Source organism: Anoplopoma fimbria, chromosome 18 (genome assembly GCF_027596085.1).
Source record: "Anoplopoma fimbria isolate UVic2021 breed Golden Eagle Sablefish chromosome 18, Afim_UVic_2022, whole genome shotgun sequence".
Classification (NCBI taxonomy): domain Eukaryota; kingdom Metazoa; phylum Chordata; class Actinopteri; order Perciformes; family Anoplopomatidae; genus Anoplopoma; species Anoplopoma fimbria.
In genome coordinates this window covers 21,480,146-21,502,462 of record NC_072466.1, presented here as the reverse complement: position 1 = coordinate 21,502,462, position 22,317 = coordinate 21,480,146, and the positions used below count along the sequence as shown (strand labels likewise).

The 22,317-nt window shown below is 39.0% G+C and overlaps 1 protein-coding gene across 1 annotated transcript in view; it reads right to left on the bottom strand.

Moving 5' to 3' along the window:
* Positions 1-17,826, bottom strand: part of disp1 (dispatched homolog 1 (Drosophila)) — a 91,353-nt gene extending 73,527 nt beyond the window's left edge. The window contains 2 exon segments of the mRNA XM_054618872.1: positions 13,703-13,790; positions 17,707-17,826. The gene's annotated coding sequence lies outside the window, so the exon portion shown is untranslated.
* Between the last annotated feature and the right edge of the window lie 4,491 nt (positions 17,827-22,317).

The following is a 22,317-nucleotide window of genomic DNA, read 5'->3' as shown; positions in this document are numbered from 1 at the left end:
CTGCGCAGAAGTCTCTGTCAAGAGAAACAGAAAGGAACGGATCAGGCCGACCCTCTGCCACAGCCCTCCTCCTCCATCGCTCCATCCGTACCTGCCTTCGCCCCTCCCTGGGAGCACCTTCCCCACCCTTATGGACTCTCTCTGGTTTGTGTCAGCTTAATGAACAGTCTCCTAACTGTTCCGCGGCAAGAAAGCAGATGGAACCCTGGGACGATTTACAGCACAGAGAGAGAGAGAGAGAGAGAGAGAGAGAGAGAGAGAGAGAGAGAGAGAGAGAGAGAGAGAGAGAGAGAGAGAGAGAGAGAGAGAGAGAGAGAGAGAGAGAGAGAGAGAGAGAGAGAGAGAGAGAGAGAGAGAGAGAGCAGTTAAGTTGAAAAGGGGAGTACGGAATGCTCCTTTGACCAGCCAGCCCAAAATATGCCTCAGATTTGCACATTTTTCCAATTTATCTCTTATTGAATTAAGGTTTCAGACTCCTGGACGCCTTTCAGGAGAATATAGCTAAAGAATAAGATGAAAAACAGACCGAGACAGAGATATAAGAGTCTGAGGAAGGACTACATCTGTGCGATTTCTTTTTGTTGTCATGATGATGGGTCGTATATAGTGATGGCATTGGGAGCACAGCCCTGTGTCCATCTAACAAAGCTGAATTCCAGCCAATAGGATGTGATTTAATCAGATCTGTACGTCAGACACATTTTGTTTCCATGAGGTTATTATCAAGCAAGGTTATAATGTATATATACACAGTAGATCAGAACTCTCTTTTATCGGACCATTTTCTAATAACCTTTGAATTTGTTCTACCAGAGTGTACGCCATTAGGCAAAAGTTTCTACACTAGATGTCTATCTGATAATGCTGTAGCTAAATTTAAAGAAGCGATTTCTTCAGGGTTTTATTCAGTACCATTGCTCAATATAACAGAGGACTCCTACGCTAGCTTTAGTCCGTCTCAGATTGACCATCTTGTTGATAGTGCTGCATGCTCACTGCGAATGACACTGGACTCTATAGCTCCTCTAAAAAAGAAGCTAATAAAAGAAAGGAGGTTTGCTCCATGGTATAATCCTCAAACCCGCGATTTAAAGCAAATATCGCGAAAACTTGAAAGGATATGGCGTTCCACCAATGTGGATGAAGCGCGGTTAGTCTGGCGAGACAGTCTTAAAATATATAAGAAGGCACTCCGTAATGCTAGAGCAGCCTATTACTCAGCATTAATAGAGAAAATAAGAACAACCCTAGGGTTCTCTTCAGCACTGTAGCCAGGCTGACAGAGAGTCACAGCTCTGTTGAGCCGTGTATTCCTATAAACCTCAGTAGTAGTGACTTCATGAACTTCTTTAATGATAAGATTCTAACTATTAGAGAAAAAATGTATAATCTACTGCCCTCAACCAGTACCGATCGATCCACAGCTGTAGAACCTGAAATATATTTAGATGGCTCTTTTTACTCCCATCGGCCTTCAAACTAGCTTCAACAATTGAACTTTAATCTAACCTTTCTAAGATCCTTGAAAAGCCAAATTCTGTGACTTTATGCATAACAATAGTTTATTTGAGGATTTTCAGTCAGGATTTAGACCCGATTGAAAATGACCAATGACCTTCTAATAGCTTCAGACAAAGGACTTGTCTCTGTAATTGCTAGAAGTTTTTGATACCTTTCAAAATCCTATTACAACTCCTTAAAGGAACCGCACTTAGAAGTCGTATTTATCAGACCGATCTCAGTTTGCATATGTAAACAATGAAAGCTCGATGAAAACCAGGGTTAGTCACGGAGTTCCACAGGGGTCTGTTCTTGGACCTATTTTATTTACCTTATATATGCTTCCCTTGGGGAATATTATCAGAAAACACTCAGTAAACTTTCATTGTTATGCAGATGATACCCAGTTATATCTATCAATTTAAAATTCTTTTACTTACCTACAAAGCTCTATCAGGCACCGATCTTAAGGAACTTATAGTTCCATATTACCCAACTAGGCTAATCTAGGGTTACTTGTGGTTCCTAGAGTATATAAAAGTAGGATGGGATTTTAGCTCCCACTTACTTCCACCCTGAATTGACCGTATTACCCATAACTAGAGAGCTGCGCTCAATCAATGCAGGGTTACTTGATGGTTCCTAAGTATATAAAAGTAGGATGGGAGCCAGAGCCTTCAGTTTCTCCTCTGTTCTGCAGGTTTTCCATGAATCATACATTACATTACATTACAGTTGCAGTGCTTTTATCCAAAGCGACTTACAGTCTGGACCATTCACCCATTCACACACTGATGACAGGCTACCATCAAGTGCCACCATCAGCTCTCCATTCATCATCCAGTCCACACCGATGGCAAGCCTTCAGGAGCAACGTGGGGTTAAGTGTCTTGCCCAAGGACACATCGACTACTTCCCATTATTATTACTTAGTCACATTACCACCATTATTACTATTATTACCTGTACCATTAAGCATTTTAGCTTTACTTCCACCCTGAAGCCCTTTTGCTTTCTCGTTCTGCAGGTTTCCATGAATCGTTGTGGTACCTGGACCGTAGTCGTGCCTCCTGCTGTGAGCCGACTGACACCCACTGCTACTTCGATTATTATTATTAGTCACATTACTATCCCTATTTTCATGGCTATAATTCTACTGTAATAATTGCTGCTGTTATTATAAGTAGTCTTATTATATGAATCATTTATGTCATATACATTGAATGTGTTGTATCTCTGTTATGCTGCTCATTCTGTACACATGACATCTATTGCATTCTGTCCATCCTGGGAGAAGGATCCCTCCTCTGTCGTTCTCCCATAGGTTTCTTCCTTTTTTCTCCCTGTTAAAGGGGTTTTTAGGGGAGTTTTTTCTGTGCCGATGTGAGGGAAGGACAGAGGATGTCGCATGTGCACAGATTGTAAAGCCCTCTGAGGCAAATTTGTAATTTGTGATTCTGGGCTATACAAAATAAACTGAATTGAATTGAAGTAGATATAGTTGAGATCTGACCTCAAAGCAGCCGCTGCTACAAATATTCAAGATCAAGTACCTCATAACTTTATGCGTATAATACTCATTATTTACATGGAAGCTTTCATGTTATGATACATTTTATGTATTACTACTTCACTACATTGGCGTATGAGTTGATTTTTAATTTAATAATAAAAATATATCTGCTGATAAAATTAAGTACAAAATAAACATTAAAATGGACATTAAAATCTGACTGACCTGTTGATGCATCATTAAGAATACTTTTATTTACTTATCTTCTATTTTCTTCATTCTTTTACAGATGTATTCATTTGAGTATTTTAGAGAGTATTTCTACATTAAAGTATTGCTACTTAAAAGAAAACTTTCGTGCCACCACTAGCATGTTGCTGCGCTTTCTCATTTATAATCATGATTATCTTTTTCTGTCACAGAGTTGACTAACAGAGAAGATCATCTTCAGGAGCTTTACATTTAATGTATTGCTTTCCTTCCTGTTTTTTCTTCAGGAAAGCCCGCTGTGATAACTCTGTTTCACATCATGTTGAATAACTGAAATAACTCAATATGTTTTGCTTCTTAAAGATCTTTAAGAGCTCCTTTAAGTTGGTCAGGCAGGCAGTCTCCTATCTTGCAAGTCCCCACCTGAAAATCATTGTTCCTGGAGACGTAGTGCAGGAAGCACGAGGTAAAGCTAAATTTCATGGCAAACCACTTGTTGAATGTACCAATTTTCTGGCAGCGCTGAAAGAAGTCAGAGGAGGAAAATGTTTTGCTCCTTAGGGGTTTTGGATAAGCCGGTTCTCCATCTGTGATCATTAAGGTCCAGTTTTCCATCCACGCCGGCTCTCAGCTCTGTCGCTGGGCACTTTCTCAGGTATTATGGGTCTCCACAGTGTCTCTAAAATGGAATTAATGGACTCAGAGCAAAGGGTTCACTCTAATAATGCAGACATTGTGTGAGGAGATGGAGTAATGACAAAAGTTTCACAGAAAAGGTCAGTCAAGACGTGACGTTTTCGGAACAAAGAGACTTTTACCAGAATAAAAAAAATATCCAAATATCAGTAAAACACTATGTCATACTGCCTCCAGGCCCAACAAGCAGAGGGCAGCAGGGACAGTCTGATCTTTTGAAAGTCCTGAGTTTCAAACATTTCTTTCCTTCAGCTTTTGCCAATAAGGGTGGTAGCACAGGTTGATGCAGATCAGTCACACACACTTCTCCTTCTTCTTCTTCTTCTTCTTCTTCCCTTCATCTGTAACTGTTGAATATCTTGGTGACCTGCCAACTGCATCCACTAAGCAGGCAGACCGGCACAACTAGGGGCTTGTCAGTAAGGATTAAGCGGTGTGGTGAAATTTGATGTAAAGTATTAGGGGAATTCGGACTAGTCCTGTCCATCAGCCTTAAGAAGGTCAATGGTGCACGGTGTGAAGTGTGTTCTGCGCCATTTCTTGTGACATTACATAGCTTAATTCCCCACCTTTAAAAGATTATATGCTGATGAATTTCATGTGTTGTCTAGTATAAGTATTAAAAGGTCAGATTTTACATTTTTATTTTTTAAATATACACTGTATATAATTGGAGATGGTCATTGTGACATCACGATGTTGACTGCTGTTTTGATACCTCAAGGTCGACCATTCGCCATCTTGTTTTTTTGCTACCAGTGAATGCTAGTTGCCATATTTGGACTGCGGAGGAGTGACGTACAGACCCTGTATAGGGCTCTGGTAGCAACCTATCAATCACCTGTAATCCTGTAAATTTCCCCGCTGCTGGACTAATAAAGGATTATCTTATCTTATCTTATCACAAAGTAGCCCCACACTAAAGCATTTCCTACTTTATGGTCTGTTTGACTCTAAATGGACCATCATCTACTAAATGAACTTCATGCTGTATTGAAGAAGACTTGAAACTAGAGATTGAGACCATAAACTCATGTTTACAATGTTTACTGAGGGAATAAATCAAGAGAGAAGTAGAGTCATTTTCTAATTGACTTGCATACGATCAGACATCTTTTTGCAACCAGAGGAGTCGCCCCTGCTGGTCATTAGAGAGAATGCAAGTTTATGGCACTTCCGCATCGGCTTCACTTTACAGAATCCGAGGTTGGCGCCTGGTATACATGTGTATGGCAGCGGTTGTCATTCAACACCAAACTGTCAGTGTGGGCTGTGAGGAAAATAGTTTGGATTGTGTAGGTTGAAACGTCCTACACAGATGTCAGGGGCTGGCTGATGAGTCACAAATCTCTACTGTGCTTTTCGGTCAAGTTTTTCCATCAGTGGGGAGCAGATATAACAGTACCAGAGCGAAACCTGACAGAATGTCATTTCATCTTTGTTGTCTGTTGATCACATTATGCGAGCGTCCAGGGACAGAAGATGTGGCATGTTGAACAGATTGTAAAGCCCTCTGAGTCATATTCGTAATATCTGATAATACAAAATATTTGGAATTTAATCTAATTTAATTTTTCAAACTGATCAATTTAGTGCAATATGCCAGAGTGCAATGCGTACTGCATTGAAAAAAATAAAGGATTAATGATTGCCAACACCAACCACACCCGCTGATACTGTAAGAATACACAACTTCCAACTGTTCCACATATGTGGGTGGAATGCTTTCAGCCATGAAAATTATTCAAAATCAGTCCCCATGCCGTGAGCACCCCCACGGTGCAATTTGACTTTGCTTGGAGTGCACAGGATGGTCAGTCTCCTCGAGAACTATCTCAGAAAGGAGCAGAGCATATAAAGAGTCATCTCTAGAATTCCTAAGGATTGGCAGATTGTCTGGGAACCATTTACACTCTGTGACCGATCAATCTTATCCGGCACAGTCAAGACTGAACAGAAATTAGCTTGTGGTTTGTCAATACAGCCCAAAAGCAAGCTGTACTATCAACGTATTGCTGAGCCAGCTGGCAGGATCCATATTTGTCCATTGATGTAGTAATAGTCTGACTGACAGGACATGAAAACAACTGTATGAGCCTCAGTCAACTCAATTCTCAATTGCAACAAGTGAAAACATGTCCTCACTTCATTTTTGTTCAGATTTCAGAGAAGCGTGAGTGAATTCTCTGTCGCCTATTTGCTTTTCTGTTTTCCTCTCTTTCTCATTTCCTTTGCCTCCTGGCGCCTTCTGAACTGTGCCAACTGGCACTAGGCAAGAACACCGCTCTCAAGGTTATTGATTTGCTTGTTGACTCCACTTTGTCCACGGTTTTCCATGTGATGTAAAACGGAATAAAATCCATCAGTATATGAGTTCCTTCATCAATAAAATCTAAAGAGACATCAAACAGTAATAGGATCTGTTTTAAATATTTAGTGAGATGTTTTTTACTGGATTCTTTTGGATGAAAAATGATTAGCTATGTAAAGTCTGCTGGAAATCAGAGGCTAGTTGTTGAGAGCTCCTGAGAATGAGTGGCGAGTTACATATTCCACATGCCCACCATTACTCAACATTGGCTCACACCAGTCCCTATGGGGGCGAGCCCTTTGCAACAAGCCAACACTAATGGGCTGACAGAGAGAAAGACGTCAGAGCACCAACAAACACATTCTTGCCATGATGTTGGTGATATGGTAACCCTCTGCATCAATCTTTTGTTTTCTCCGATCCAAGGTGAAGGTGACACCGTCCATCTGCGCTGCCCAGGGGAACTACAATCTGCCAACTCATTAACTATCCGACCCTTTTAATCAGATCCCCCGACTGTCAATGCCAAACATGGGTGACATCTCATCAATCAAGCTGAGATGGTTAGGAGAGGAAGTGGTAAGCACAAGGTCCTCAGTAAAGTAGATTGGGGGGTTGATCTGAGTGATGGAATGGCTTTCCCTTTGTCTTACAGTGACACACCGAACCGACATCAAAGAACTAGTGGAGACCGAGGCTGGGGTCTCTAAAACCATTAGACAATTATTTGTTACTTGCAGTTGTCACTAAAAGGTATTTTAGAAGCTTACTAATGCCCAGCAGTTTTCATTGTTCAAACCGCACAACATTTATTCACAAATATGAATCGCAAAAATGACAATATTCTGCTGTAAATGACACAGCCAGACCGTTGCATTCCTACTGAAAAGGTATGATAAAAGGTTATTCCTATAACCTCCCCGTCTCAATGTACAGCCCAGCTGCAGAGAGCATCAACATTCAAATAAAAGTGTCTGTGCGCTGTGTGCAGTTTGCTCTCTGAGCCTTTACCACTAAATTAGCACCCTAAGAGTAACAGTGCAGAATGCGATATTCACTAAACACCATACCTCGTGATGGCAACACCGGCCCTCTATGTTGCCTCAACAAGCCGTGCATTTATCAAAACCTTCAGATCGGTTTTGCATACAGACCTCAGTGAGGGAGAATGGGGTTGATCCCGGGGTAACTGAGCCCGACTGGGAGCTATATGAGCCAAATATGATTCGACAAGGCCCAGAGCTCCGGGGTCAGGCCGCAGCAAGGAACATGCTTCCCTCGGAGGGAAGGCCTCGTTGCTCCCTCAGCCGGTCCAAATTCCCCAGTTTGTGCAACAAATCCTAATGAGGCTGTTCTCTGTTGGGGGGAACCGGGGCCCTGTCTGCGGAGATTTGTCTGAAGAGCTAAACGACCGGGAAAAGATTCAATGAAGCAACGCACTCACTCGCTTACACCCTCGCTCTCTTGTCTCGTACATACAAACCAAGACTAGTGCGGTCAGGGGAACCATACAGCCATCCAAAAGGGATTACAAATTTGTCCACTCAGAAAATTAATAAGATATTAACCAGAAAAATACAGGCTGAAATGTGAGTTGTAGCCCATGACAAATATATCTATTTGGTTAAGCTACCGGCAGTAGGTTAGGAAACCATAAGTCCATAAAAGAGGTTGGGTAGTCCACAACGTAAGCCTGTGGTTTAGGATTTATGTGCAGTTTAAATAACTTGAATTTTACTGCTGCAACAACAAGCACATTGCCTTGTAGAAAAAAAGAAATGAAATCTAAGTGCAAGGATCATTAAAAAAATAATAACCAGGCGGGGTTGTGGAATAATATAAATTCTTACAAGAAATTGGACAGAAATGTCAAACCAAATATGGAAGTTTCCATCTGTGGTTGATATTCCTACAAACTCAATTCCAACACTGAGAGGAGACGACAGGGCGGAAAAAAAGGGTCGATGTTCAAAGGCATTCCCATGTTTCAGATGTGTCTTTGGGGTCAGCCCACCTGAACCACATTAATTCAGTTCCCCTTTTCGTGCCTCTTCCTTTTCCTCAGGAAAACTGAAGGTAAACTTTGTAGCAAAGCTCAGTTTAAAAGTCAGATTGCCATATATTACAGTGATACACTGACAACTGACCACAGTCCACTTTTTTCTTTCTCAAAGGGGGGACGGATAAAATAGTGACACTAATACGCAACACCTGTTCCGTCAGTATATCAAATATACAAACAGTGACAGCTGGCCCGCCTGATGCAAAACACAGAGATGGGGGGGGTGAAAGCAAGAGTGTAGCGGCCAGAGCCTGTAATATTTCACATAATGCTTTTTGAGGAGCGACAGGCGCTATCAGTGTCTTTAATCTAAAGCCCGGGAACCAAAAAGGAAAAGGGCCCATCAGGCTGCCTGCTTTCAATTACGACGTCCGTAAAAGACCCTGAGATAGGAGTTGATGTGATGGACGGCACGCAGTGATAGGACCCATGCCTCCGTCTGCGGAGGCTCAAGTTTGACTGGTGGGATCATCCGCATGCCGGAGACACACCCGAGACTTAAGTCTAGCTACAATCAAAGAAAGGGTGTAATCAAGGGTTTATTAGAAGGATCTAGCTTGAGCATTTAGTATTTGATTGTATACCTCTTCATACCTGGGTGGCATTGCAAATACCTTGCCAATGAGACCATCAGTACTGAATTGACAAAAATCTCCGGAGGGACAGGAGGAAGCATTATCCAAACAAGACAAGAGTCTTCAGCCATGCTAGCAGCTCTGTGAGGCTACACTACATGCATGTGTGCACCAAATGTCATGTCGATCCATCAAATAGATGATGAGACATTTTAAAAAATCTCATGCCGACCTCATGGAAGTGCTACAGGAAAAGTCACAGGGATCACCAAGGTCTAAATAAATGTCTGTGCTAAATGTTGTACTCATCCATCTGGTGGATGTTGAGTAATTCACACAACGAGTGGACAACTTTGAACTAGTGGTGGCGGTGGGGAGGAGGCAGGGGATCACTAACATCTTTAGGAATCTTACATCTGGGCACCTTTGCCACTAAAAGTCAAAAATGTCCACCGCATGTGTGGCGGTAGAAAAAAAGTTGAGAATTAATAAAGTCAGTAGGATATATCCTCTGGGGGCCATAAATGTTTCATGTCAACCCATCCAGGTGTTGTAAGAAGTTAGTTGTAAGAAATTAGTTTCATTGGGTAAATGATGACTGTAAAAGTCAAGGACTAGAGCAAACCGGTGGCTCCTAATCTGGTCAGAGTGAATTCATTCTTGTAAAATGAGATCAAATAAAAAAGAATGTATGGCAGCTGGAGCCTGCATGCTGCATTTCCTCTAATTAGACTGTATGCATGTGCAAGTGAGTGTGTAATGGAGGAAGTTGGTTGATATATCCAGCATCAGCAGTCAAAATACAACTTCAGAAAGTCATCCAAGGATTCAGACACTTAGCTTGAAATATATTTTCGGACAATGTGAAACATACTTAAAGTATTCACCATATTTTTTCTATTAATCCTTGTATTTGTCCTCTCCACCTCCATGGTTACTTTGATGAAAATGCAACATTCAAGGGCACACAAGGTGCAGCTATTTATAAGATGGGCCTTGCAACACTGCTCTGTTCCCCTTGCTTTTCTATTTACTGCTTTTGGCATCTACATCTGAACGCTGCTTGTTTATCCTTCAATTTTATTTAATCTGGAAGATTTAATTCAAAACAGGACAGGCTGCGCTGAATTTGAATTGCAATACCATAACATTTGGAGTTATGATATCCCATTTCGCCTCAAATGAAACATCAGTTTACTGGTATTTAAACTGGATGTATTATATCAGAACTTAAAACATGTACATGTCGCATTTTTTTATGTAAAGTGAAGTGATTTTTTTTAACTTAAGTAAGCTTCTATGAATATAGTCAAATGCAGTCTAATGTCATGTGCTGGTTCACAAGCTACAAGTATGTAACTTAAAAAGTCAAATGTGCGTTCAGCAAGTATCTTGGTAAAAAGTAATTTTTTTTAGACTTTCTTAATCTGAATGTACATATGTTGAGACTGAGAGGACTCCAGATACAATCAAAAGCTCCAGAACAGCTACTAAATGGGCCTTATGGTGAGATTGTCTTGTAAACCAACAGCTGCAGAGACAGATGAGACTCGCTTTTGAACATAATTAGCTAAAGAGACATATAAATAGATTGCTGCAGGGATGATGTATTTTTGAAGGCCAAGTTAGCATCTCACTGGTTCCCTCAAGAAAACGTTTTGTACAGCGAGATAATCTTCACAAATGGTTACCACTTTTATCATTTTTGAAGCGTGAATACTATCACCAGAAGTAAAAATTGTCAGGCTATAAACAACTACGACACAGTGACATGATTTCATGTCACAGTCACTAAGCTAATGGCGGACTAGTTAGCGTTTAGTCACATTTAGCCACTTGTTACCAGCCACCTTTTTTAAGACACGTAAAAGTTTCAAAATCACAATAGTGGTATTAAATGACGTATTTTATATTGTGGAATAAAATCTGTTAAGCTTGTGTTCGCCACAATCCTGAGACAAGGGAACCAGAAGTTCAAAAATGCTGACTCATTATCAGGTTTTAAGGCTCATTCCTGCACAGGATTCCTTAAGGAGTTTGAAGAGACCAAAAACAAAACTTAAAGAGACTAAATATTGGACTTATATTCACCACCTGCACAGAAACACTCATTTCAACTAACAACAGTTTTTCATATTAACTTAAAAGGCATCAATTTTGTGTTCACAACTTGTTTCCACTGCCCACATGTGGCCAAAAACTTTTTTGCAGGTTCAAAAATGGACATCCAACACCAAAGAGCCTATTTACGAAGGATTATCTCACATACTACTTAGACTGTCCTCCCACAAAAAGACAAAAACTTTGAAATTTGAGTCCCAGGTTGGATTTCATCCCCACTGAAAGCAAAATATTTATCACAGACTAATCTAAATCCATGTCCCTGACAGGCTGGATAGTTGAAGGCTTTGTCTCTTCAGAGCTTAGACAACATCTCTCTTTCTCCAAGAAATCTTCTGTGGATCTGGCCAACCGCCTGTCAGCACCAAAAGAAACAAATCCATACTGTGTGGCAGTATGAAGAGATTAGCCATGCTGGTGCCACAGGGTCCACGAGATCCAGGTGTCTCCATCCCTCAGCTCCACATCAAAGAATGCAGTGCAACAGTTTGAATTATGGACAGCAAGTGTGCAGTCATGCCTCCGGTGGCAGGCAAGGGACTCCCGGTCTGATTAACCCTTGTGCCACCCCAAGGAGAAAAGAAAGCACAGGATACGGCTCGTAGCGAGGCGGGATGAATTACAATACCAACAACTGCACATCGGCAGCAGCACAAGAGGTCATCGGAGTCAGCAGGGAATTTGAGTTCTCCAGTTTGAGGCCATTTATAGTGATAGTTACAGTGAATCAAACAGGTTGAGATTTTCAGACAGGTCTATCAACAATTACCTTCTTTTTCCAGCTCTAGCAAAAAAAAAATGACCTCACTTCCCCCTTATTGCCGTTGATCAAGGATATTTCCCTCAACTGAATGCAAACGGTTACAATCAGGAAAAAGGCTTACAGCACGTTATCAGCAGATGGACAAAAGACGATGTAGACCAGGCTGTTACAGCGCAGATGACACACTGAATTCATTCTGATGAAATGGAGATAAATGCTGGTGTCAGCACAAGATAACAGATGTGGAAAATAACCATTTTACTGGCAGAATTCGAACACCAAAAGGACCGCTTTTTTCCCCAAAGGTTAATACACAAATCAAGGCTGTAAGAGCAAATGGAGGCATCATAAATACTTCCAACATTGATGCCGTATTAAACTCTGGGTTTTGGCTTTGGCATACATTTGGCTGAATGGCACGAAGGCAGCACAAAGACTGATTTAGAAACAGACAGGCCGGCTTGCAGAAGGACGACGCTGTGAAAGAAGTTGCCCAGATGGAGATGGGCCAAAACCTAAGATGGCGAGCAGCTGTTAGAGCCAGCTGTCCGAGGCCAGTTGTTCATAAGGGCCGAGAGGCCGGGACGGAGGGATTCAGAGACATTTCGGAAAGGGGTGTGTGGGGTTGGGTGAGTGGGTGGAGAGGGGGGGATTTAGATATAACAAGCAGACAAGGACAGTGAAGAGGGGGTTGACTGGGAGGGAGGAGAGAGAAAAGTAAACGTATGTGTGGCATTTTGGAGGGGGACACATTTATCTGTAAAAATCAGAAGCCTAGACTCTGTTCCATTCTGTTCTAGATTGAAGTTTCTCTTTGAACAGATAGCTGCTCCGAGAACCGGCCTTAGTGACTCATAGCGTATTAAAAAAAAAACCAATAAATCGCAACAGATAGAGAGATAACTGAGCTGTTTTCTAGAAACAACATTGGGGAGAATTACCACACCGATACAGTTTGTTGAAAAAGATTGAAAGAGTTTATGTTACGAAATATCACCTGTTAGTATTAAAATTCATTCAGCACATAACGGAGCTTCATTAGTCCTCACGGGTGTTTAATAGTTCAGACATCGGTCTCAATACTTCACAGTGTTTCAGTAATAACATGATAGTACACTGGTGCCTCTCTATTCTAGCTACATTTCTACTTTACTGGGGTCACACTATTGAAAAAGGGCTGGGTGATTATTCAATATGAATATAAGTCTTTCAATGGAATCATATTGTGATGAAATCATAGATTGAGATACACTGGTATGTCATCTGAATTGATATTAAAAAGCATATATTTTCTCAGAAAATCTGATTTTTTTGCACTAAAGTTCTTACCTAAATGAGAACAAACTCTGTACTAGTTAGGCATTTAATTCACACGAGAGTATGCAGAACCATGTGGTTTTGTGGTGTAGACTATCTATGTATTTAATGACATAATAATAAAGAGAACATGCCACTTCGTGATAGGTGTTGTTATTGAGATATGAAATGAGCTATTTGAGGATTGAAGATTTTGGACTTATCCCCAGCCCTATATGGAAAGGTCTCACAGCTATCAATACTTTAAGCATTACACTTTAAATGTAACATTATGTCTTTCACAATGGTATCTAGATAGCTCATGTGGGCATCATGATATAATTTAGAAATCACAAGAACTACGTTAAATAGCATTCAAATGGAAATTTTGCCTCTTCACTCTAGAAAGATTGTATTTACGAAGGCAACGCTGAGTCCACACACTTTTTTTCTATCATCATTCTGTTCAGTGGTGACTACTGGGCTGATGTTGGGGATTAGTTGGCATGAGACTTCCCCCTAGTGGCCTTTTTCTGAATCATACATGGAACTACAAGAGGATCCCAAATAGAGACAAAGAGGACAGCTTCAGGGAGGAGGGTACAGATGCATGGGATGATGGGGGAAAAAAACCGAACATGTTCCAGGTACTCACTGAGAGTTGATTGGCTGAGGTCTGTGTTTTCCGTTTCCTCGTTCCTGACAGCGCTGCGATGACCTGACCTGGCAGCCTCCGACCAACTCTGATAAGAGAAAAGCATTGAATTGTCACTTAAAAGATGCCAATCAATTTCCCAGCGGACACCACATGTCTCCCCACAGATTAACAGAAACTGACTGTGTTCACATTTATGTTTTTTTTCATCAGTCTAGAAAAAAAACCCTCAAAACGCCTCTGTGACATTCCACACTTTACACAGTTCATCAAGTCACTTGCACTGACAGAACGTGTCTAGTGGAGCGGCAATGTTTAATCAATTAGTTGTCAAATATTCAATTAATCGACAACTCTTTTGAAGATCAATGAATCTGTTTTTATAAAATTCCTATTTAAAAAGACACAACAGTCCTAATTCTCTTATTCCGGCTTCTTAAATGTTCATAGTTTTCTGCTTTCTTACTCCTCTATAACAGTAAACTGAATATCAAATATATTTGAGCTTTGGGAAACAACATTTGATCAACATTTTTTTACTATTATCTTACATTTTATAGACCAAACAACTAATCGATTAATCGAGAAAGTAATTGACAGATGAGTTGACAATGAAATGAATCCTTAGTTGGAGCCCTGTTGTCTGGAGCACACATTACCCATACTGATCTGACTCTGTGTTAAGAGTAGTATGCGTATTTTGTGCTCAGTGCTTATACTGATACCCTGTTCAGGGTAAGGCTGTCTTGCAAAGTCCAAATAGGAGGGAGATATACTGTGATGTTGATTAACAAAAAGACTGCAAATCAGAAAGCTTCTCTCAGACCGGATCTATTCTGCAATTTGAACACATGTTGCTCTTGAATGTGGGCAGTGTACGTCCCTATGTTGTTCAATTGGTCAATTGTAGTAGGTGAAATAAAAAGTCAATAAAAATACAATCTTTTATTTCATAATCATTCAAATGAGAGTTTTTGTGCAAATAACAACAAAAGATAACTATAACTATAACAAAGCAAAATAATTACATTCCAGATTTTTTTAACACAGAGTTCAGGACACTGGTGAAAAAAATATTAATTGCTGCTTAAACAAAACAAAAACAATCTGTATCGGCAAATATGGCTTAATCGGTATTGGCGACAAAACAAACTGGGCATCTCTAAAAGTTATATTTATCCCCCAAAAAAATTCTGCTGATCCGATCCGTGACTCAAAACTGTGATACAATCCAAACCGCAAGTTTTGTGATCCGTAGATCCCCTAATTGTGATGCTTCTGAAGAAATCCTTACACTAACACCTTAAACCTCTCTTTGTGAGTTGCTGGATTGTGGCTAGAACTATATAGGTATGCGTCCACTATAAAGCTGAATAAAAGCAACACAATAATGAAGGTTGACCGAGACTGTGGGGGCGAGAGTAGTGTTCTGGCTGTGGTTCAGACGAGGCAGAGGAACACTGCTATAGAGTTTCAGCACTAACGCTGTGCTGAAGCCAATGTTTTCCCTTTCGGTTTCGACCCACTAACCCAGTGCTCTTTGCCTTTCATTTTGCCCACTTTGCCCAGCTCTGCGGCTCAAAAGCTGCTTGTCACGTTCCTATGATGAGGAGCTATGAGAAGAGGATTAGTTCACTAATGCTCGTGAGAGAAACGCTCAAACAAACTAATGACGCAGAGCTTAGTGATCGGTCCGCATGCACGCGGTATCTTTTCCCTTTTTCCATAATGAAGTCCTTCTTCCTCTCTGGCTAAAACCTGAAGTTAACTTGACTACTTACTACCATCAAGCCTGAATTAGATAGGGATCTGTTGATGGTGCTCGACATTTTTGTGCTAAAAAGTTCACCATTTAGATCACAAAGACTGAATTCAATGTTTGCAACGTAACACCTCTTAAAGCCTTGGAATACCTTAATGTTGTATAGCGGACAGATAACAATACCGATATCGGCATCGTGACAATGCTGCCAATCTATTCAATTCAATCTAATATGTTTATACTATATACATTATATTCTGGATTCCTGATTTTTTTTTTACCAAGCTGCTGGAGTGATTCATAACTTTAATAATAAATAATTCAGTTAATGTATAACTATGTATTTATTTGTTACGTTTAGTTTTACAAAGTTAGAAAATGTAATGTTTAAAGCCTGATGTTAGATAAAGAAAACAACTAAACACTGATTTCAGATTGGTACCCGTATTGGCCGATACCCAAAGCCCAGGTATCTGTACTGGAAATAGTCTGAGTGGTGCATCCCTACTTTGAAACAAACAAAAAGAGACATAGCTAAATGATTGCTTCCAGGTATGTGACTAAGAAAAATATAAAAAAGAATGGAATGAGAATAAGAAAAGTAGAATTTGTGATGAAAAACAAAACAAAAGAGGAGAACAAGATGTCAAAGCTGCTATGTTCTGTTTCCAGAGACTGAGAAGACATTAAGAAAGCGGAGTGATATGTTATGGGTTTAATTAAGCTACTGGCGAAAGAGACAAAGATTCGAACACAACCAGGTGTTCAAACCAATGAGTCGAGACAAACCATCAGCAACAGTGAGCGGGGGACCAGTCTCCATTCCCAGTGAGCAAACATGTTCTGCAACAACACAAGCAAACACAGCAGGAGAGCAGAGCACAGGAATGTTCACAACAACCGTAGTGACGACATTTTCCGACGGGAGAGAAGCACACCATTGCCCTGATATATGTTTCCATAAGTTTCCGAGTTTGGCCTTCATCCTCCTCTCACCCACTGACTCCAGGCTGGACAGTCTGGAGTCAGTGGGTGAGAGGAGGATGAAGGCCAAACTCGGAGCCATCCTGGACAATCCCTCTCACCCGCTCCATGAGGAACTGTGGCAGCTGGGCAGCTCTTTCAGCCAAAGAGCAGGACGGAGCGCTTCAGACGCTCATTTGTGCCCACTGCCATCAGACTGTACAACAACAGCGGAGACCACAGTCTGTCAACATGCTGACCACCCCCCATGTGGATATACTGTACATTTTTATTCCTGTTCTATCTTTATTTTGTTGTATAGTATGTGTATTTATTGTCTGTGTAGTTGTATAGTATGTGTATTTATTGTCTGTGTAGTTGTATAGTATGTGTATTTATTGTCTGTGTAGTTGTATAGTATGTGTATTTATTGTCTGTGTAGTTGTATAGTATGTGTATTTATTGTCTGTGTAGTTGTATAGTATGTGTATTTATTGTCTGTGTAGTTGTATAGTATGTGTATTTATTGTCTGTGTAGTTGTATAGTATGTGTATTTATTGTCTGTGTAGTTGTATAGTATGTGTATTTATTGTCTGTGTAGTTGTATAGTATGTGTATTTATTGTCTGTGTAGTTGTATAGTATGTAGTTGTATAGTATGTTTATTTATTGTCTGTGTAGTTGTATAGTATGTGTATTTATTGTCTGTGTCTGTGTAGTTGTATAGTATGTGTATTTATTGTCTGTGTCTGTGTAGTTGTATAGTATGTATATATTGTCTGTGTCTGTGTAGTATAATGTATATAATAAGATGCCGTTTCAGACATGTCTCGGTTGACTAATAATAAGCTCATGTTACACTCATTCACGTCCAAGTGTTGCACTTTCTTCCGCACTCAGCAACAAACTCAAACTCAAACTAAACTATTCTAAGTGTTGCTTTTCCTGAAGGTTAGTTCCAGGTTGTAAGCTGTCGTTATGGTTACAGCTTCGGCCTTTAACGTCAAATCACAGCAGAGCCCATCAGCCAAGCTAGCATCAACCTTTAACAACGTTACAGAAAGCCTCGCTGTGCCAACTAGAAGTGTCATCATCACTGCGGGACATGTGGCTTCATGTTACCGACCCAAGACCGTTTAGCTCACTGACTCACTCACTGACTGTACGGGCTCAACCGAGCTAGCTAGCTTAAGTTGCTAGCCGCTAGCCGCTGCCTGCTAACCCACAGCTGGCTCCTCGGAGGGTTCTGTTCTGTTATCGGAGGGTTCGGTTAACTCACACGGACACCCGGCGGGCAGGACAGCGGGACACGGTCCGGGCAGTGCTGGGGCGATAACAAAAAGTTCCCCTGGTCCTCTACTTGTTTGCCGGATGCTGATGAAGCCACTATCCGAGCATCATGCTGGGTGGGCAGCTGCGCACTGAGGTCTTGTTTGGAGGGTTTCTGGGAAAACGTAGGGATCTCTGAAGGGCACAGGAAACAATGTGCGTCCTAAAAGTCTCTGTAGTGTACTTTTATATTATTGTTTTTCTCCTTACTGTATTGGAAGCCTGTCCTTCTTTTAGTAGTGTTCTTATAAAGGGTCTGTGTGAATTAGTAAAAACAAGAACAAAAGGATATATTTAGTTAAAAAAAAAAAAGTTAAAAATAGTTAAAATAGTTGTTGTTTTTTTCTCTGTCTGTAAATATAATATTTCAGTTATTGTTGTTTTTTCTTCTGTTTTTTTTTTTTTTTTATTGCTTATTTATAATACTTGTTTTTTTTATATTTATTATTATTATTATCTACCCAAAATAGTCCTTCTACTATGTTGCCAGTGTTTAGGTACACTCTTAAGTAAAGAGGAAAAAATGAAACACCAAAGTATGGTTTACATTTTGTGTTACCTTGTAATTTGCAAGTGCCTTCATCCTTTCAAGTGTTGATTGTAAAATGACACTTACCCAAAGTATGTTTGTACCAGATTTCAAGACTTTAGACCAATCAGAACAAATGTTATGGCCTATTTTCCTTCTCTTACTGAATACGGTCTTTGGGCATTGATTCAGCTGTTAAAACTAAAAGATAGCTGATTGTGTATCTTTTTTTTCTCCTTACTGTATTGGAAGCCTGTCCTTCTTTTAGTAGTGTTCTTATAAAGGGTCTGTGTGAATTAGTAAAAACAAGAACAAAAGGATATATTTAGTTAAAAAAAAGTTTAAAATAGTTAAAATAGTTGTTGTTTTTTTCTCTGTCTGTAAATATAATATTTCAGTTATTGTTGTTTTTTCTTCTGTTTTTTTTTTTTTTATTGCTTATTTATAATACTTGTTTTATTTTATTTTTATTTTTTATTTTTTATTTTTAGCTTGTCTTCTTCTACTATGTCTCTTGTGTGCACTTTACTCTATGCTGTTGTAAGTCTGCAAATTTCCCCGCTGCGGGACTAATAAAGGATTATCTTATCTTATCTTATCTTATCTTATCTTATCTTATCTTATCTTATTTGTGGCTATGTGAAATGTATAAAACACGCTGAATGTCACTTTTTTTGACGTTTCATATTGTAGGCTAGTTTGTTAATAAGTTGTGAATAAAAATTTAAAATAAATACATCTAAAAAAAGAACTTCAAAAATATTGAATCTTGCTAAAGCACTACTCTCAGGAATTACAGCCACTGAGATGGTTATAGTTTTACTCTTCTGTTCAAAAGTGCATTGCATGACAGTGCATCATGCTCAAGTCATAAATACATTACATTACATTACATTAATACCTCTCATTGTCTGCTCGATGCTTTGGCTTAAAACATAATTAGATTCGCTCCAACAATTGATGCCTTGTTCAGATTGTGTTCCACAGCTGAATTATTACATTATCATAGAGATCATCGTCCTGGATGGTAATACTTTTACTGAGTAATAAAAGAGAGGTGAATGTTTGAAAGAACATAATAAAGGGATTTTTAATGCCCGAGATAAGTAAGAGTGATACAATAAGAACATTAACACCTTCATAGAGTTTTCGTACAGTAAGTCAAATTACATGTATGTTTGCAATACTCAACCTTGACACATTGTTAAGTTTTTAAATCATGGCTCTTTTTATAGTTTTATTTTTCTAGCATCAGTGCTAGGGGCAATAGCTTGACATTTATAAATGTGTTGTTATTTTTCCTTCGGACAAAAAGCAATTACTTTTTATACCAACTCTCTTAACTCAGATAACTGGAAATTATATATTATTGTTCAGTTGGAGTTTGATGTTAGATGAGATGTCATGCTCCAACAAGAGAACATAACACTAATACATTATTAGCGTACAACAGTGGTGTTTCTCTGAATAAAGAATAAAAAGCTAAAAAGTGATATTGTGAACATTTTGAAAGAAAAAAATTCAGTATTTACCTGCTTTTATGATGAGATGTAGTTTGGAGCTTCACAAATGTGATAGATAGGATACTAATTCAGTATAAAGAAAAATCCAGAAAAAAACATCCATTTACTGAATTAACAGAAACTCTAAAACACCAATGTGAAAAAAAATCCTTATTTAATATTTCAATTTGACCTTATTTCACTGGTTCACCCATTTGTGCCTCCAACTGAATTTTTTGCTTCACGGAAATGTTCTCTGGATTTGCTGTCTAAGAACAAATCTGAAGAATGTTTTGATCAAACTTTTTCAGCTCAAAGTATGTTTTTCTTATCATACTATATCTAGGCTTTGGACACATACGTATAGTGTTTTTTGCAAAATACTAGGAAAAAAACTTCATATGCCCAAATACTTAATATAGTATGATAAGAAAATGTCTGTGTCTCAAAAACTACAAGGAGTACACTCAATATGTTTTATTTATGAACTCATAACAAGTTGAATATCAAAGTTATGAACACCGATGCAGTGTAACAACATATTTCATGAGTAAAACATTTGACGAACACAATGTTAGCATTTTATCTAATTCTTCAAAAAAAACGGCTTTGGCTATAAATTATTTTTGTTTTTTTATGTCATCTAAAGAAAGCTTAGTAATTGTGTTTGCTTTCAATTGAAAACCAGATTTAGTTTTAGTTTTTTTCATATTTACTATTATTATTATCTACCCAAAATAGTCCTCGTTGCCAGTGTTTAGGTACACTCTTAAGTAAAGAGGAAAAAATGAAACACCAAAGTATGGTTTACATTTTGTGTTACCTTGTAATTTGCAAGTGCCTTCATCCTTTCAAGTGTTGATTGTAAAATGACACTTGCCCAAAGTATGTTTGTACCAGATTTCAAGACTTTAGACCAATCAGAACAAATGTTATGGCCTATTTTCCTTCTCTTACTGAATACGGTCTTTGGGCATTGATTCAGCTGTTAAAACTAAAAGATAGCTGATTGTGTATCTATCGGATCAGTCCAGTCCTTTACAGACCGACCAAACAAACACACAATGTCAAGTACAAATCAATTTGTTCTTTGAGAATTCATTTGGACAATGGTTGTCACATGGGGGCAGTATGACTACCACTCTGTAAACTACCCAGATTCTGCATAGCAGCATTCATTTCAAAAATGTGTGTTGCTCCGTGGAAGCTATAATGTGTCTCCTATAGCCGCCTGTAAATATGGCTTTATGAGCACCTTATACCTTATATGATGAGTCCATTATGCATTATTCATGAATGTTACTCAACAGCAGTACTATTCATCATATTCTCTTGTGCAGTACAAAGGTTTCACAACTCTACTGTCGTCGATTAGGTCCAACTGTCTCATTCAAAAGCATGTTGACTGTTCAAGGAGAACAGAGCACTTATCATTTGCTTTGCCCTGCACGGATTTTCACAGCGTGACCTCTGGATATAACCACGAGACGATTATCATGGTTTTACCTGACACTAAGCGTGTTCTTCTTCCTCTTACCTTTAAAAAGTAAGCATTTATTTGAGATGTTTACTTTGATTAAGGGGATACACTACGGGTGAATAGGTTAACATTTTAATTGATAGATATGGCCATGAAACTTCCCCAGTTAAATAGCTAAATTCAGACAATAATTATTTGTATTACAAGTATTTCTGATATGTTATGTTCAAATATGCAAATGAAGCATTACCTTATTAAATATTTGGTGCATTTCCAGAACAGAAATGTGAACATTGGATAAAGCCAGGTTTGTAATTATTATTATTATTATTTTTTTTACATATTAGTTAAAAAGCTTTTAATCGTTAATTTATGATATCTCTTTGTATCACTCCATATCTCAGAAAATACTGTCGACAGTCTTACATTTTTTTTTAATTTTCTCCATGTTTCTACTGATAAATAGAAATCAGGCTATGAATGATATGAATAAACCCCTCTGTAAAAACCTTCAGAATATAGATAGAAATTAAACTGAAACGTTTGGTGTATGTAAGAGCTTCTAAAATAAATACGTACCTGTATATTTGGATGTTTTCTTTTCACTAGTCTGAAAAGAAAACGTGTTATGGAAGAAAAATAGCCCAAAATCTCAAAATTGACCAGACCAATAAAAACAATGGTTTTGTCTGAAGTGCACCTCTGGAGTGTACAGAGAATGATATGAGGAGTATAACTGCAACAACTGAGGAGGGGCAAAGCAGGTGCAGGCAGACATGAAGCAGAAACAGCACAGCAATAAATATTAATGGTAAACTTAAACGGGCTGTGTTTTTTCACTTGGAATGTCTAATTGATGCGCATGCTAAGTTGGCCACCTGGATCCATTTTCCTCTTCAGAACTGTTTTAATTTCTCCTCATTGCTGACCGTCTTCCTCCTGAACCAGCTGAGCAAACAGATTGACCCAATCTGAAACATTAAGCACTAAAAATATGTAAATAGGTCTGTGCTTTTACAAGTTTTGTAACTTAGCCATGTCATGAAAATA